The sequence below is a fragment of the Cyanistes caeruleus genome, chromosome 4, assembly GCF_971803275.1.
Source record: "Cyanistes caeruleus chromosome 4, bCyaCae1.hap1.1, whole genome shotgun sequence".
NCBI lineage: Eukaryota > Metazoa > Chordata > Aves > Passeriformes > Paridae > Cyanistes > Cyanistes caeruleus.
The window spans coordinates 46,985,912-47,004,773 of NC_141704.1; the positions used below are offsets into that span (position 1 = coordinate 46,985,912).

General features: G+C 35.7%; 1 protein-coding gene across 2 annotated transcripts in view; it reads left to right on the plus strand.

Annotated features, from left to right (window-relative positions):
- PTPRR (protein tyrosine phosphatase receptor type R) overlaps nucleotides 1-18,862 on the plus strand; it is a 138,096-nt gene that overhangs the window by 29,560 nt on the left and 89,674 nt on the right. The window lies entirely within an intron of this gene.

Sequence of the window (18,862 nt, forward strand, 5' to 3'; positions counted from 1 at the left end):
ATAATACTGAAGTGAAATGATGTGAAACTTATGAGAAAAAGAGTCCTAACGTCTTGAAACTGCTTTGTGTTGCCCAGCATAAAACATACTTTTCTCCAGTTAATCAGGCATGTAATGTATTCAAAAGCAATGGTTCAGAACATTGATGCATTTTTCATACATCCTTTTTTTATTTCATTCTTTTCTGTTTTAGCCAAGTGTTTGATGTTTCTCATGCAGTATTCTCTACCCCTTTTTACCCTTCTCTTTCATTCCTGTAATAAGTTTACTGGAGTTCTTGTCTCCAAACTATCTAATCTGTAGTGCCTACTTGTAACGTTTGTCTCGCCATCCATTCAACTAGTCCCCAATGACTCTGTTCCTTCATCTACTCTCTCTCTCAATGCTGTGTGCAAATTATATCCTTTCCTCAGCAAACACTTTTATTTTTATTGTCTTTTTTTTTTTTTTTTAACATGTATTTGGGTTTCAGGCTGTGATAGGTCAAATATCTAATCTTATCCAAAATCTTATGTAATAGATTCAGACTTGGAAAAATGCTTTAAATAATACATCTTCCTTGGTCATGCCCCCATGTAGCCATTGGAAGTTTAGCTCTTCTTTCCTCCTTGGAGTGCCTTATTGGTCTTTACACATTTCTGCCTGTGAACTTGTCCCTTTTTCTCACACATTTTCATACTCTACTCTTTTACCTTCTGTAAGTGTGACCTCTTTCTTCAGGCTATTACCAGGGTCTTGGCTTGCCTTTGCTTTTTAATCACCTTCTACTTCTGTCTTTCTTTTCACTTTTGTTTTTCAGTCCTTCCTTTAGTCTTGTAGTCTCAAACCACTTTACTGTTTGGGTTTTTTTTCTCTCCATTTTTACATATTTTTAGCCCATACTTCTCTCTCTTCTCTTAATAATATATGTCAAAAGACTATTTTAAAAAACTATTTTAATTAATTCTACCAAAACATACTCTTTGTTTAAAAAAAACACCCTTTCAACACATTTCCTCCTAAATTTATCCTAAACCAATACAGTTCCCTTGGTAGTCTTCCCCTTTATTGTGAATGCTCCTTTTTGCCCAGAATTTTCTGTTACCAGATCTCTGGAAATGCTGTTGATATTGGAAATTTTCTCGAGCGGTAATGTCCATTTTCTCACCCCATACTAAGACAGTATGGCAGGTGTTCTCAACTCTGATTTTAATTAGGTTTTTTTGGTCTGGCAGTGTTTTGGTTTTCTTTTGGTTTGTTTGTTTGTTTGTGGTTTTGTACTTGAGTTTTTTGGGGTTTTTTTATTTATCTTGTTCATGGCAAATAACTACTTTGGTTCACTGTGAGTGCATCTATTTTCTTATTTGCTTGTGTTAAGCTGGAATAAAACAATTAGAGAGTATTCCTGCTTTTGGTATAGGGTTGCTTTGCTTTTCCAGTGTTGCATGGAATTCTGGATTCCAGTTTCTGTAGGGATTATTGTGGAGCACTTACACCCAAGGACTTACAGACCTGGAATTAAATTATGGTATAACTGATTTCTGAAAAATCCTATTTAAACTCATGACCAAAATATACTTTGAAGTCCAAGATTAAATTTTGCTGGTCTTAAGAAAATGTTACAGAAAAAAATGTATTTTCACTTTGAAAGGGATAATGTTTGACACATGAATTGTGACTAACCAAAGCTAAACTAATGTTTGCTCAAAGACAGTAAAAAAGCTATCTCAGCTAAACAAAATATTAATTTAAGATTAATTTGTTTTAAGGTATACATGTCAAAGGTCACTTACCAACATAAAAGTATGCAATATTTCTTAAGTGTAGGCATTGGATAGGTCAAATTTGTACTCCATAGAGTTTTGGAGGAAAAATGTCTAGTGAAAATACATCAAGTAACAATATTGTCCACCAGATGTCCCTGTACTCATAGGTGGTAATGAAAATTTTCATTCAACTGTCTAATTACTTTCATTAAAGGCAATTTACGTATAGTGTATGTAAGTCTTTGTTAACCACTGTGTAATAAGACCGTGAATAACTGGCAATTTTATTAGCAGTATTTGAGAGTTGTAGTTATGAAAATAAATTACAGGAATTCACCATGAAGTTTCTTCTTGCCATCTCAATTTTGTGTGCTTTTTCTTCTCTTGGAAAACAGTCTACCTCTATCATGTGTTGCATGGTAAAAGTAGTAACTATTGATCTCTTATATTTGTCACTTATATAAATGTATACATTTAAATACATTAGTCATAAATATTAGCAAGCAATATGTTTTCATCTGTCTGCCTATCTATAAAAGAGTTAAAGTGACTAGAACTGAAGAACTAGTGAGTTGAGGGATTATTGTGCCTTTTGTGGAGATTTCTTTTAACTTTGGTAGCTGTTGGAGCAGAGTTTGATCATGGCACCTGTATTCATGCAGTGCTTCATTTCTGTCAGCTGCTCCCTTGGCTTGCTGTGCAGCATGTTCCAGCCAAATCCTTGGCTACCAGCTGTCCATGCATGTTTAATGGCTACAGCAGGACTGTGAGGTATCCCTTCACTAGTGGGGACTTAGGCTGCTGCCCTCAAATTTGTACATAGCCATATGTTATATGTTATATGTTATACATAACCATAACCTGACCATGCCCACGCTGGTACCTGGGCAGTTCTGCCAATGCATGTGCACTTAAGCATCGTGGCCAATTTGAAGACACAACTTGAATTTTTAGTGATGCCACAGCATAGAAAGGACACCTTGTCCTCTTTTTCCCTGGCATAACTAAGCTGCCAGAAGGGCATCTGAATCCATGCTGGGAGCAAGGCCCTGGCATGACTGAGAGATCCCACCCCAGGTGTTCACTCTGTCAAGTCTACATGGGGATATATCCTTGGAAAGAGAGGCGTCAAACATTGGTGGCAGAACCTGTGTCCAAATCTTCCTTTCACTTTCTTTGTTTTAAGTTAATTTAAATTATAGAGATTAAATTTTACAGAGTTATTATTTTATAGTTGTAGTTGTGACCCACCAGATGTTTCTGTGCTTGGCAACATATTACTTGATTAGAATGTTTCATTTTAATGATGGTTCTACAACCAATCTTCTGCTTTTTAATTGTAGTTACAAAGTTTAGAAAGATGCCTAGCCTTGAAGATTTTTGTTGAATGTGCATTAATGTATTTATGGGTATTTCTGTTGTTATCTTTTGCTTCTTAAAAAAAAAAATGGTACCTAAAAATTCCTTATTAAAACTGGGTAAATTTTTATTGCCTCTTAGTAGTGCTTTCTGATAATGACTATGAGCAAATGATACAGTTTCATTGTTTTCAATGTGTTTGTGATTCCTTCTTTTATTATATGCATGTGACTTTCCTGATCAGTGACCAGTTACGTGAGTTGTCATACTAGATATATAAATTGATTATATTTTATGGAGCAGTTCTTACAATTATGAGAAGTGCCTCTGCCCAAATTAAGATGCAAACAAGACCATATGCCAAATTCAGTAGTAAGGATTCTAGTTAACACTAAATGTGTGTGTGTGTGAGAGAGAGAGAGAGAAAGAAAAAGATGTGGGGAGGGCAGAAGGAGAGTCTCAGAGACAGATAAAATATCACCAATCCGTAGGATCCCACCAGTGTCCCGATGGTTCTCTCCATCTGGTCTTTTTGGTGGTGAGGGTCCCCTTGAAAAACAGAATCCAGTGGATTGATGTATCAGGCCAGGTGGGAATCCCAGGTACCTCCCTCAGGAGGATCTTTGATGGATTCTGACACCCCCTCAGCTGCCTCTCAGGTGAATGTCCCGTGGATGTGGCCTTTCCAAGGGTGGGGTTTCACAGCTGGATGGGTTTGTGTAAGGGAGGATGGGTGTTCACTGCCTCTGACCAGAGGTTGCTCCACACACCCAAAACTCTCCTCCTCCCTGCTTTGTTGGGGGCTGGGGGGAAGCCTGTACAAACCTGGCCTCTGTGGGCTATGGCCTCCCCCAAACCCAGCTAGGGATGATTTTCTGCTGAGTTTGGCTTTCTTGTGATGCATTCTTCTCCTCCAGCCTTGCTTAGTTCTCCTTGGTCTGACTGAACAACAGTGTCTCCTTTATCTTACCTAGGCAGCTTAACTCACAGTCCAAAGGCATCTTCAGGGAGGGCTGGGCTTTGGTGTTCACAGCTTCTTTGTACAGTTTTTGCTAGAATAGGTAAAACTCCTTTGTAACAATATTTAAAACATGAACCATTTCAGTCTCTGACAATTGATTAATCAGTAGGAATTCTTTCTTAAGAAGAGGTCTGCTGTCTGTTGATGCCTAAGCACTGTAACCTTTACAAAGTAAAGCAAAAACAGTAGGAGCCAAGAAGGTAGTGGGATAGAACAAAATTTTAACTAATTTGGAGAAAAGAAGGCACTTCTGAAAGAAGCGTGCATCCTTATCTTGGTGGATGTGCCAAGAGTCTGCCTTTCCTATATTAAGATATCAACACTTAATATGTATTACATGAAAATATATCTTTTGTTTATGTACATTTGTGTATATGTATGTCAAGATGGTGTATTGTGTGGAAATTGAAGTAGTTTCTTTTGACTTTCTGGTTGCAATGTTTTCTGTTTCTGTGAGGCATTATTGTCTCTGATGAACTACTATCAATCAAAGGAACAATAGAAAGTGTTTACTGCAATAGCCTGGTAAACAAGGCATGAAAGATTATTCCAAGTCTGAGCATTAGAAAATGCTACTCTGATTCCCAAATACATAGACCAATTGAAATGTAATTTATTTTTTAAATCCATTTTTTCCATCCTAGATATGTTTATTTTTATTAATATGTTTTCAGTTTGTGATATACTATGATATTAATTTAAAGTTTTCAGGGATAAGGTTTAGTGAAAGTAAAAGCCTTTACATGCATTTTAGGCCAACAGAGTGAGTTAAATTTACTTCAGTCCACTGGGCTAACTATAGCTTAATCTTGTTATTTTTTTGCAGTTTCCTGGATTATCTCTAGCTTTTTAATCTCATGAAATATCATACTTACTAAACTGCTTGCATGTGTTCAGGAAAGGATTGGCTGAAAAAGAAATAGAGATGATTTCTTGCACAATTTTTTTAATTTGAATGTAGGAATGTACACCCCCTACTGTAAAGGCAGTAATGTAGTCTGATTATGTAGGTACTTGTAATTGTTAAATAGATTTGTGCTTGAAACCAGAATGAATGGTATGAAATAAGCAAAGGTATAATAACCAAGTTGTGACTTAGCATTGTTTAAGAAATATGTTTTTAATGCTGAAATAGCATGACTCTTGACTGCTCATTACAAATTGTGCTTTTAATGACCTAAATTTCAGTTAACAGATAATCTAGCACTGATTATTTCTACAGTGATAGTAATGAAATACTACAATATTTGTGCTACACTTCTATAAAGTATATTTCATACAAATATGCATAAATTTTGTTCATTGATGGCCTTTTAAAATATTTTTTCCTTAACATTCTTTTTAAGAAGTTAAAATCCTTTTACTGTGACTTCTATGAATTTTATTTACTGACAGTAACACCTGTCTATGTGTATATATATTTATGTACGTACATACATATGCATTTTCTCAACAGTATTTTATGTACTATTTTAAAGTCAAAACATGGCTAGAAGAAATGTGAAACAATTCAACAGCTCTGAAGTATTATCTGTAAGATACTTGTAAAATGGAAAATTGGTCTTAGATAATATTTATACTATTACTTCTTTTTTCTCATGCTCAGTGTACTTCCATGACTGTATGATTTTCTATTTCCTTGTGTGGGATGATGTTTCCTTGGCAGGTGTGTGAAAAATACCCATGTGTTCCTTGGGCTCATAGTGTTTCTGTTCTAGGTTGTAGCTACATCTGCTCTGTGTCTGTGGGGATCTGTTGAAATGTTTGGGCATCTATTTGTCTGTCTCACTGAAAGAGGGAGCCAAACATCCCTATGGACAAAGGAACCTACGATCACTTGCTCAAACCAAACATGCCTTAGATGAATTGCTTCACAGGACATTAACTGTGTTAATTTCTAGTTTGATGAGAAAAGGGTCAAGTTCAGTGTTTGTGCCTGGAGAGGACAAAGGTCTCAGGATATAGGGAAATGACAGCTACCATCTAGCAGTCAGTGCACTATTGCAGCACTGCAAATGCATCAGGAATGTAGAAGGGACTGAACTAGTCCTGTCTGCTTATACATTGTCATCTTGAATCTTATTAATATGACCACGAGTATGTCACCTTGAAGTTTTCAGATTTCAGTGAGTATGAGCAGCTACATTTTTGTTTTGAATTGCTGTCGGTTTTACATCTGTGGTTCCAGATTACTTTTCTAATAGTTACAGTACTTGCTTGTCATCGCTGTGACACTGAACTCTGCCTGAGACCTCCCTGACTGAGATTCCAGACTACTAGAGCCGCCCAGAATGCAACTATACTTTGTTTCTCCTCTTGTCCTTTCTTTCTTCCCATAAGGGCTTATAGCACTCATGATATCCTTCTTTTTGAGGACAAACCTAACTCCTGAGAGATTTTCAGAGAACTAATCTGTTTACATTTGGCTTGACTCCATCAATGACAAACAATATTAAGTCTGTTAAATGGTACTGTGGTATTTTAGAGCATTTGTGCATAAGTTCTACAAAACAGCGTTTGAAGGTTGTTTACACAATGAAAAAGGCAATTCTCCTATCTTAGCATGTTGGTTATTTCTCATTTGGATTGCAGTCCAGGATAGATGTAATATATTCACAGAGACAAAGATCCAGGGAAAAAACTTTCCTTCAGCAGAGTAGTATAAATGAACAAAATGTTCCTGATTCTTTAATTGCTTTTCTATGACTTGCCATACCACATAATAACATTAAATACAACAAAAGTGCATCTGTCTAATCTTGTAACACTCATTCAAGCTTAACTCCCACATACTTGAATTTTAACCTTTTCCTTTTGATTGTGCTTCTCTTGCTAGAATAGTAGAGGTGGAATACCTGTGACAGAGGTAGTATCACAGAGGATGGCACTTAAGAGAGGAAGAGCAGTATTTTACCTGGATAAACATGGCCTTATCAAACTTCTTGTTTGATTCAGCCTGGGGAGTAGGCTGGGAGAAGAATAATCTTTGGAGAAGGTTGAAGCTCTGTGCTGGAATCTTTTGTCTATGGAGCAAGGCAGCTTCCCAACACTTTTTTTTTTTTTTTCCCTGACCACAACCACAAATATGCCAAGGTGCAGTCATCTTTAAGAAACTACTACATTCTTAGACATTTTACCCAAGCACTTCCATATTTTCAGGCTCTATAAAGAGCATTCTCATGAGCATCTGATTTCTGTCTTCACATAGCCCTCTTGGAAACCAGAAAAGAAAATAAGGATATATCTGTGGTACACATCATGAAGAACTAGCTGTAAATGAGACAGATCAGGTATTGGAAACAGTGTGCCATCATCACATAGTAGCCATAACCATGGTCAACTTGGAAGCTTCGGGAAGACATTTGGGTTTCTCTACACTGTGCCTCAAAATGCCATGACTTAGGAAGTGGCATCTGTAACATTTGATGAACAGGAAGGGACCATGTGGCCATAAAACTCTTTTCTTCTGTTTCCTTACCCCAAGGATGAATGGTGCCCATCAAAGGTCCTCTGAAATGCAAGATCATAAAATAGTTGACAAAATAAGACCACTTTCATAAGCAGCATGTCAAATTTGGTGCATTATGTATATGCGAAGTGGTATTTGTTTATTAATAATCATGAACAAAAGTAAAGTTAATTCTAAATTCTCTGAAATTCAAAGATGGAATGAAATTCTGTTTAGGAACTTCAGCATAAAATGAGATGAGGTACTAAGTGGGAGATTTTTTTTGCTTATAAATGAAAATTAATACTTTTAATGTGTTTGGTTATAGTTTTCTAAAAAAAATTACTAATTGTTGATAGCTAAGTAAAAAATACCAAATACTGGTATGATTAAATATTTCCTAGATAAAAATCAGGGAACAGAAGACAGGACTTACCTCCTTCTGTGCCTAAAGCAGTCACTAAATTGCAGTCACAGTCACTTTCGTTCTTTATCTCTTCCCGCAAAAGTCTGAACTTCTTTACACTGAACAGGCTTCAAGAGGGTAGATGGAGAATGGTGGAAGTCCTAGAATGACCTCAGGCTTGTTGGACAACACTCATTCCTAGGAAATCTGGTTTGAAGTCTTCTTGTAAAATGGAGAATATTTGACCCATATCTTTTTTACTTTGAATTTCTTCCCTAATCTCCAAATTACTAGAAGGAGGAGTAAGAGTATGAGAAGTCTTACACTGTCCTGGATGTGAAAGCAGGCTAAGTGTAAGTAAGCAGAGTTCTGCCCCGGACCTTTTGAATAGGAGTTAGTCACTGTCCACAGTGATCTTGGTTTGGTCATCAGCTCCAGCATGGGTTTTGTGCATGTCTATGCTTTGGTTGCCTCTCCTTTTAGGTAGGATATTATTTGGTTTTGATACATAACAAGATAGCTGCAAATATACATTCATTATACACAGGATCTCCCTAAAGCTGTAACACTGAAAACACAAAAAATCAAAATACAGGCTTGTTGATATTATATCACAGGTAACACATTCACTAGTTTGGATCTGGCTTTATCTACTAAACATGGATAATTTCTTACTAATTTTTTTACTAATCCATCTTTTAAAAAAAGCCCCACGTCATTTTTATAATCATAAAGAATCTGACACGATGTGATAGGGGGTTAAGTATCTAATAGAAACAAATTTACATTTACTTCTATGACAATGCAAAGAAATAGTTTTAGGGAAACCATCAGTAAAACCGTGAATCGGTCTATAAATATGTTTTCAGATTTTTTAGGAATTAAAGACTTAATTTGCAGATGAGGTGTTGCATGCAGATGTGGCAGGTAAGGCAAAAGCAAGAAATTTCATGTTTCCATCTATTTTAACAAACTTTTTAGTTCAGACAATCTAAACTTAAAAATCAGAATTAATGTGTGGTGCTCAGTGTGAACTGTTGAATGACAAACTGGTCAGCACTGAATTCTACTACAGCAAACAAGGCAGATCAGGTAGGTCAAAGTTTGTTTTTTGTAGCCATACACAGACAGGGAAATCCTTCTTCTCATTCTTAGTACCTTGATTTCAGAAAGCTTGCATCATCTCCAGTATGTTTTCTTGGGAAAGAGAAGGCTGTGAGAAAGGGATGATTGGTAAGGCTCTATTTGTGTTATTACGTGTCTTTTAGTATTTTGCAGGGGTTGGTGTGTTACACCACAGGCAATCATCCTCAACTATAGAAACTCTGTTGGCCATAGTGGTAGTAAATAGTAACAATTCTCTTGCAAAATATATTAGTTCTAAAGGTAATGGGGCATGCTTTTAAACTCCTGTATACCTTTCCATTTTCATTTTTCAATTTTTTTCCTATTTAAAGGGAAAAAATTGGAAATTTCTTCCTTGTATTTTTCTCCAACACTGTGCATATTCTATAGAAAATTATATCAATTCATTTGATGAAAAATATTTTTTCTTAGTTTTCAACACTCCTTCCAGTTTTACATATCTTCTTATTTTTCTCTTTTTCTGTTTTGCTTTTCATTAAATTAATTGTACCTGTGCTTTTTTTATGGTTGTTCTTTATTCATATTTTTTTCATTTTGCATTCTGTAATTCTTAAAAACTTGATTGATTTGGATAAGCTAAAAAAGCAGTGACAAAAAAAAATAGCACACACATAGAAAAATAGAAAAACTGGAAAGGAATTGAAATTAAATAGCAGAGCTGGAAATAATTTCTTACATTGCAGTAGATGGCAAAAAACTTGGATCGGGGATGAAGACTCAGAGGGGAAAAAAGATGTATTATATTTTTTGTTTTCCAAAATGGAATCAGTGTAGGAATTCCAACTGGCATGTCAAGTTTGCCAATATGTTTGTTGGGTGGGTTTTACTTACAAATTTCATATTAAAAATATTCAAATGTTGCTTTCTTTGATAAAAAATAAGACAATGTTATTTCCCAGTGGGTAAATTTTCAGACGGAATATGTCATTCAGGCCTTCTGGGTCTGACCACTCTTTTGCTCCTGTGGATTACAGTCATGATCTGGAAAAGTTTAGGAGCTGTTCTCTTTGCAGTGATCTCAGAATCATCCCCAATCTGCTAAGTATCAAGTTGCAGTTCTGAGAGGTTACAATGCCAATCCAACCGTCTATTGATCATCAGCTGAATCAGCTGGGCAAAAGGAATTTCCAGATTTCATTTACATTGTTGCGCAGTGCCCCCTATTTGACATAGTGGTATTGTATGTAGGTGATGATAGTTAAAACATTAACTAAACATTAAATCTCCATTAGGAAGAAAATATTCTCATCTGTGAAATGCGATACGAAATATTGACTTTTAATATTGGACTTTGTGTGCTTTCTTCTATGAAAAAAGAGAAGCATGCTACAAGAAAAATCACTTTGAAGTGTAGCTTATCTTGCTGCATCTTTTGTGGAGAAACCAGTGAAGTTCTAAGTCTCCCAACAGCAGCATTGGAGGTTTCTACCTTTCCTAAGAACTATTAATTGTATCAATCATGTTGTCAACTCTGCATACTTGTGGCTACAATATGATGGTGAAGAAGGGCAGTGAAATGGTGAGGTTTTACAAGTGAAAGGGCAGCATTGTGAAGTTACAGACCGATGTGTGGCCACTGAGGAATGTGCACTGGCAGATTGTGTACTTAAGGTATTGCTCTGCAGGGCACGTTCACATGAATTATTCAGGTCACTATTTCTTGAGCAAAAAGTTTGTAGTAAGAAGGGAGTTTTAATTTAAAAAAAAAATGCACACATTTATGTTTTAGATTAGCAGACAATCTCATTAATATTTTTGATTTTGTTGCTCTTAATTGCCTTGTGATCTTATTTCTATTTCTCTAGCAGAATGGTAAGAACTTAAAAGTGGATTAAATTAAAAGTACTTGTATCTTTCAGAGAAATGAATTCTCTCAGAAACAGGGGAATTCACATTATCTTGTTTAACCCCTAACCTTGCCTTGGTAACTAGATGAAAGAATTTGAATCAAAGCTAGTCTCCCCACAGTGTATTCTCTAGAGTTTCTCTATCTTATAAATTTTACCAAGTGTATTTAATATTTTCAAAACATGCAGTTGCTTTCTAGTTTTACCTGTGCACATGTGTGTATCTGATTTGCAGCATAGTCACTTAAAGTTGGAAGAGCATAATTAGAAAAGGCCAGTTTGCCAGAAAAACAGGCATGCTGGAATAATAAAAATACAGTTTCCAGCATTCTAGGGAAAAGAGGAAAATCATTCAAAGCATTTCAGACAATATTTAATATGTTCTGCCTCTAGTATGCATGCATACATGCACATAGTATGGTGTTCAGTGGTATCACCCACTTTGAAACCATTCTCCAAATGATTTCCCATATATGTGGTTTGAGCATTTATGTGTGTGTGTATTTATATATATAAGCTATCTCTTATGTATATATTTTTATACAGTCAATAGTATACAATAATATATATATATCATACCTAGGTGTGGTTGCTATGGTACAAATCTCTAAAATAATAAATGATTAATAAACTTAATTTTTATGAAACAGGTCTGTCAAATCAAATTTCAAGCTGCCTAATTATTTAGGGGTAGAGAATTTTACAGTCTCAATTCTCGATGAGCAGCGACTGTTTTAAAAACCTGTTGCTGTGTTTGTGCTTCAAATATACACTGCAGAATTGCACTGAACTAAAAACTGAGTTATTTCTAGGTTGCTCCTTGTTTATCATATTAAAAATCATGGTGTATTCTTCCCTGGGTGCACACATGTAATTCCCATTACCATTACAGCAAGTATCACACAAGCACCAAGGAGATAGAAAAATTCCCCAAGGCCTTAATGTTATCCTTCATGCATTAAATCACGTGGAACAGAACAAAACAATCTGAAAATATGAATGCTTTTGATCTAGGGCTATTGAACTGTGTTATCCATGCTGCAGTAATTCCAGAGGGTGATGGCAGTAGCAGCAGAGCTGATCTAGACAAAGTCCCCTCTCAAAAGCATACAGATATTTTTCTAGCCTTTTTGAAGGGACAATAGACTGCTCTGCTCTTGTAGATATAATAGCTAAGTTGCAGAAAAACTGGAAACTATTAGGTGTTATGAAGAATTCTATAAATCAAATTTTCAAAAAGTGATTTCTCATTCAGCAAGGCCTTTTATCTGTGAATAGATAAAAGATATTGATGACTGAGGTCTCCAAATAGGTCATTAAAGATAAAATTATTAGTATTCTTCAACCTTAAGGCTGGTGGAAGCATGGAATTTTCATTCTGAATAAAGAATTATGTCTCTATAATATTAAGAGTTGTAAATGATTGCGGGGTTGGGAAAGGGGGAAATCTACTAAAGCAATGTATTTTACAGAAACAGCCTTTTATAATAGTGACTTATTATATCAGAGAGTTTTGACAAAAATTTTTGGTTGCTTTTTGACCAAAACTAGGACAAAAATGTAGCAAAATCTTTTGGCCAGTAGCTAAACTAGCTCTAAATCTATTACTGTTGGCATGCAGATTTATAGAACTATTCTTCGACAAGTTCTTCGCAGAAAATTTAAAGAAAACAATAAGTTCTAGTGAAAATCTTTTGTAGAAGACAAATATTTTCTTTGGATTTTTTAAAAAACATTTGTATATGTTATGCAAATACTTTTATGGAAGACATGCTTGGAACTTTCCTAGCATATTGCCAATGAAATAACCAGCCTCATAGGTAATTTAGTTCTATTAATATCATAATCTACATCACCATGCCTTTATGTGTTTAAAGTTCATATGTTTTCATGCTTGTGATCATGAACTCTTATACAGTAACCATAAGAGTTTCAGCAAATATTTGTTCGCTTATTGTTGGTTGTTGTCCTTTCTATCTGTAATAAAGGTAAATAAACAGCTACAGGTGGTATATGCTTATCTCATTGGTAGGCTGATGAATCAGAGTGAATAATTATCTGGAAAATAGACTACTTCAGAACAAAGAAAACCACCCAGCTTGTGTCATCTTAGAAACTTTAAATATATTACAAGAATATTGTCTAGGAAGGCCAGACGGATCCAAATTAGTAGGATGTTAACATTTATTTGTAATGTAAAGAGACAGAGTAAAAGGTCATGGAAAAATTTCATTACTGTAAATCTGCCAGAGCTGTAGCTTCTCCCTGATATGAGACAAACTGTTCTGTAAAAAGTGCATTCACAAATCTCATTTTTATAGGATTTGTTTCATTACTCTGTGAATTCAGTGGGAAATGTTCTGATGGCATTAGTGGCATACTAATTACTGTCCTGCAAGGTGTGCTGATCTCGTGCACCTTTGGGATTTTATTTAGCGATTCATCACTCCACTGATGTTTGAGGAGGTCATACTCTCATTGGGTTGTCTCAGAGATGGGTTCCAAGGCTGGCATGAGAGGTTATGTGTAAGTGTGGAACTGGTGTCAAGGCAGGTACTACAGGAAAGAACCTATGTGGCACTGCTGGGTAGGAAGTAACAGACGGAAAAAACAAACAGCATCCGAAAACTGTCACTTTAGGAATGTGAGATTTCTTGTTTGACTTCTTCACTGAAGATCAGGTGGTTTTGTGTTACTCATTGTTGATTGAAGATCACTTCTTTCTAGTCCTTCTCTATCATCTCCTTTCCATGTTACATTTCATCTTACGGGTTTTTTTGCTGCCTCAGTTTCTCTTTTCTACTAATTTCATAGGGCGTGGGGAAGGGGAAAGGGAATAGTGGCTGTTTCTAGTATTTCTAGAGTTTCTCCTTGACTTTAGATTTATTCATTTATAATGCTTCCCTAGTGATTAATACTGAATTTCTAGATCTTCCACTTTACCACAGAGGTTGACAGCTGAGAGTAAATGAGTGGAGGTAGTCCATCTTCTTCCAAAAGTCATTCATTGTGTCCCTTCTTTCTTGTCTCCAGAAGACCTTTTAGAAATTCTAGTTTTCTAATTCTAAAATTTCTAATTCTAAAATTCTAAATTTTAGAAATTTAGTTCTTCTTTTGCTGACATCACAGGAGGACATATTTGAGAAATCTAGTCTTCAGTCTTCCCCATTTATCCTTGTGAAAAAAGCTTCCATTATCATTCCACATTGTGTCATGATTGGACTGTCTGTTGTTTCCATCAAATGTTGTGTGTCATGCTATTGAAAACTGTTGTTCTGCACCCACCACTGTGTTCTCTTTATACTTTTTTCATAAAAATTTGGTAAGAGCCTGTCAGATGAATTACTTTAGTGCTCCCATGCATGTATATATCCTAAAGCTATGTGAAGGCAGACAGTCAAGGAGATATGAATGAATATATGAAGAATTATCTTCGAACAGGGTTTTTCTCTAGTCTTCCCACTCAGGTCTCCAGTGAGCTGGGGAAAATATTTCTCAAAAATGGTTTAATTTTTTATGAAGCTTTAGAAAGGTGCAAAAGTTATAATAACTGCTAACAAAAGAAAACCCAGCTGGGCACATAACAGTATTATTTGAACCTGTCTATTTTAGCAGGAAAAAATGTATTGCATACATTTTAAAAGTTGTCTTAGCCTCCCAGCACAAGCTGAGCTGTTCTCACTTGTTACTAAATTTAGCATGACTGCAGAGAAGCAGAAATGAAACAAGTAAATAAACTTTGAATCTTCACTTCCATTAATAGCTATTGTTAACTGAATAGTATCTTACTTATAAGATTATATTGGACAGATATTCTTCTTTATTACATGTGCTGGATATTATTGGAGAAAAGGGAAAAAATCCTGGGGAAAAATGTGCCAATAAATATCGTCCTCTGAGAAGCAAAACCTTCAGATTTTTTCCTTCTTACTGTAAAACACTTAAGATGGCCATAAGACTGACAAAGGCTACATCTAGGAAATTAAATCAATTATAATGTTTTATTTAAAAAAAAAAAAAAGGTACTCAGCTGTTTTGATGTTTTGAAGGGGTTTTTGGTTGTGTATTGCTTGTGTTAATGATATTCATTTTCTATAGATGTTATAATGCCACATGTAAATGCTTCCTGCATTAGTGAATGAATTCTCTTTTCTCTTGTGGCGGAGCAAGTCTCTGGTGAGAAACCAAATTCATGATGAGATATAGGTCAGTATCTCCTGTCTCACTGGTGCAATGCTCCCACCAGCCTTCAGACAACGGGGGTGGTAATGAGAAGGGCACTGGTATTATCAGAGAATAAAGGAAATGAAATGAGCTCTATTTGCTAGCAAATTATCAGTTATTCTTGTCTTGCAGACCTGATACTTCAATAAATAATAGGACCATCTCTGATGATAGTGTATAAAATGGAATGTGAAGAAGTCATCAGCTTTTCTGCTTTGGCACATAGTTCATGCTATGCCAGAGAGTGTTAGAAAGAAAGAAAAAATCTTTAAAGGGCAGATGCCCATTTCCTGACTTGCTTGTGGCTTTCTGGCTCTTCCAGAGCTGACAGCTTCAAAAATCAGAGGATAATACAAATGAACTAGTCTGAACTTGTCTGGAAGTTGCTGTATAGGCTGCTGTCAGTAATGGGAAAAGTGATTCCATGCAGAAGAAACCATCAGGCACTCAGCTGCAATTATATCATGTTTGAGATGATGACGAGCAAAAAAAGACATGATGAGAAACAGAGATTGTGATTATCCTTCACAACATCTTCCAGCTCTGAGACAGTAGCCTTGAACTGCCTCTCCTTCAGCAAATTATTTGATTTATATTAAACCAGTTTAAACCTGGTTTCTTCCGAGACTATGAGGGATTTAAACCTTTCCAAGAACTTCCTAAATTTGCAGAAGTCAAGAGTTGTACGGAAACATTTTTAAGACAAGGAACTTTTATCAGTGATCCTTTCCTAGCAGGGGAAGGATTATCTCTATGTGAATATTTTAGTTCCTAGTGTTCTTTATTAAAATTAATATGGATAAACATTCTAACACACATTTCTATTGCTAGCAAAGAATAGTTACTTCAACAACTATGAAGAACTATGATGAGATGCTGCATAGGGATACTATTAGATTATTAGAGTGATTATTAGAGAGCCTGTCTGCCTATTCAGTAAGGACTGATCTGTTACCTCACACCCTTCTTAGTGTTGACATTACTGGCTGCAGCCCAGCTGTCAGAGTGTGTTTCAATTAGCCTTGATTCCCTTACCAAAAAAGGCCTGCAAAGGTAATTGGCACAGAGGTGCTTTTGTCTCCCTGTTTCAAGGAAAAATACAATTAAGCAGCAGATTTGGGAGAGGGAATGCACAGGACAAAGATGTCATTAAAATATTAGGTAAATCTGGGAGAGTAAGGATCATCATAGTTGGAGATAAGGATAGGGAATTGTTAAATTTCTCTCTTACAGGGATGGGATTTTATGGTTCCTAAGAAAACCTCAAAAACTTAAAACACCCTAACTTAAGCAGAAGATCTGTGCTATGATACAGTCTGGTTTATTGGAAACTGTTTTTGCCAGTGAGTAGCTGCCAATAGTATGCTTATTAAATTGTCATACTAGAAGAATTTTTATATTATCCTTCTTAAATACAAACATTTTAAAAGGTACATGAAGGATTAATGGAAAGATTCATTTTTTGGTTTTTTTTCTGATTTTTATTTCAATAATGAATTAGTTGGGATAGTTTACTGCTTTATGTTAGAAAGGGGTTAGAAAAAATCTACCATTCTGTTCTTTGCCAGTGGTAAGTGCTAGATGACTGTCCCTGCTCATTTTCTTGTGTTTTCGTATTAAGGACAATAGATAATACAGTTTTTTATGAACTGCCACTACCATCAAGTGTCATAACAAATGCTAAATGGGATTTTTAGTGTGTTTACTGAATTAATATTCCTGGCTACTTCAGCATAATTGCTATAATAGTAGACTTAGCCTTTCAGTGAAGTATTTGTTGTTACAGATTTCTGATTTTGTGACAGGAAAGAGGGAAATAACCAAAAATAGTTTCAGGGCAGATCTTCTGGTTTGCAACTACACCATATGTCCACCACGCACAATATGTCTGATCATTCCAAAAAAATGAAATGTAGATGGTAAAATATGATGAATGGGTTACATGTCTGTATAGCACTACTGACTTCAGAGAAAATACACTAGCAAGAAATCTAGCCCGGTGACCTAACAGGTACATCTATTTTCAGACACCTATTTGTAACTTGTTTATTATTTCAGTATGGTTCAGTGTTATATCAGTGCAGTTGATGGGTTCTTTTCTGCTCCAAGAGTGCTTCCAAACTGATATTGAAGCTAATTGAAAAATCACTCCTCTGTTTTTTCCTCTCAGTTTATGAAGAGATTGAACTCGTCTGGTACATAACTCTTCCATAATAGCATCCTCTGTGGGGTTTTAATTGAATCTAGCAAGATGTTCTGAGTTTCTGCTTGCTGTCTTGTAAGTAAAAGTGTCCTTTTATTCTCAGGGACACTGCTTTTATCAAGTCACTGTTAAGGGTATTAAAGAAAAGCCTTTCCTTGTTCCTCTAAAATTTAGATTTTTAAAATTTTTTTTACATTGTATATGACACCCCTGCACAAATTCTGCCCCATTAGGCTACGTGAGGATATGTAGCATAGCATCATCCCCCAACAGCCTGTTACTTATTCCTTAGCTCATGAACCAATAGACTTCAGGAGGCCTATACAAAAGTGATTTATATTCTAAGTGAGAGCTGCCAATAAATAACCCCACACGTTGTCCAAGAAGTAGCCCACAGAAATGACAGCTTGAGGCACTTGCAGCTAAAAATGAAGGGATGCCTAAAGTTACTGGGATAAGACCAGAGAGGAAATGCACAGTGAAGAACTTTGACAGAAGTAAATAAACCAGTTACTCAGGGACCCATGTTTGAGCTTACCATACTTGACAAATCTTTCACCTTTTCCTTTAGAGCACTGTCTGATGTTCCTTTTAGTGCCTTTTATTAAATCAACACTCATAGATTTGATTATCAAGATGTCTAGAACAAAGGAAGAAAGTGTCTTTGCACACTGACCTAGAACTAGTTTTCGGGGTCTAGATGAGGCAGATAAGCTGTGTGGGGCACTGAGATGGTCTGTGCATTAGCATGACTGAAGAAAAAGAATTTGCCAATGTCAGTCAGCAAGCTCTGATCAATGATTCCATGTCCATTTTCACTATCTAAAGATCAGGCCAAATGATCTGAGCAGATTTAATAAGTCATGGAGGAAAGGATTTTTTTTTCCAATCTCATCTTTCAATCTCAGTGTAGCCAAAGTGGCAGATAATGTGTGGAAAGCCAATGGCAAGGCCAGATTCTGCATCTCATTATGAAAGCAACCAGACAACTCTGGAACTGTACCCTAAGATTTTTTAAGATTCATTTTTCTTCAGTAGGGGTAAAATGATCATCACAACATCATCTCTGTTGTTTTCATTTTACATTTCTTTCTGTTCAAGGCATTCTCATTTTTTATATGGAGAAGATTAAGAATGTTGTGTAGACTTGTCTCAGTTTATGGAACAACTAAAGAAAAGAATGGGTTTTGACATCTAAAACACATGCTGGAATGTGGGCATGTTGACTTCAATATATTAGCAAGAAAGTTAAATTCAGTACGTAATGATACTGATAATGACTATTCAGTTCTATAAAAGATAAATGTAGCAGTTCATGTTTCCCAAAGAAATAGTGTTTGCAAGACTCAGGAAGACAACTCTGAAAGATTTGAAGTTAATTCATGTTTGAGGGGGATTGTTCTTGACCTTGTAAGTCCAGAAAGTATGTTTTCAAAAACAAAGTCAAAAGTGATGAAGCTGAA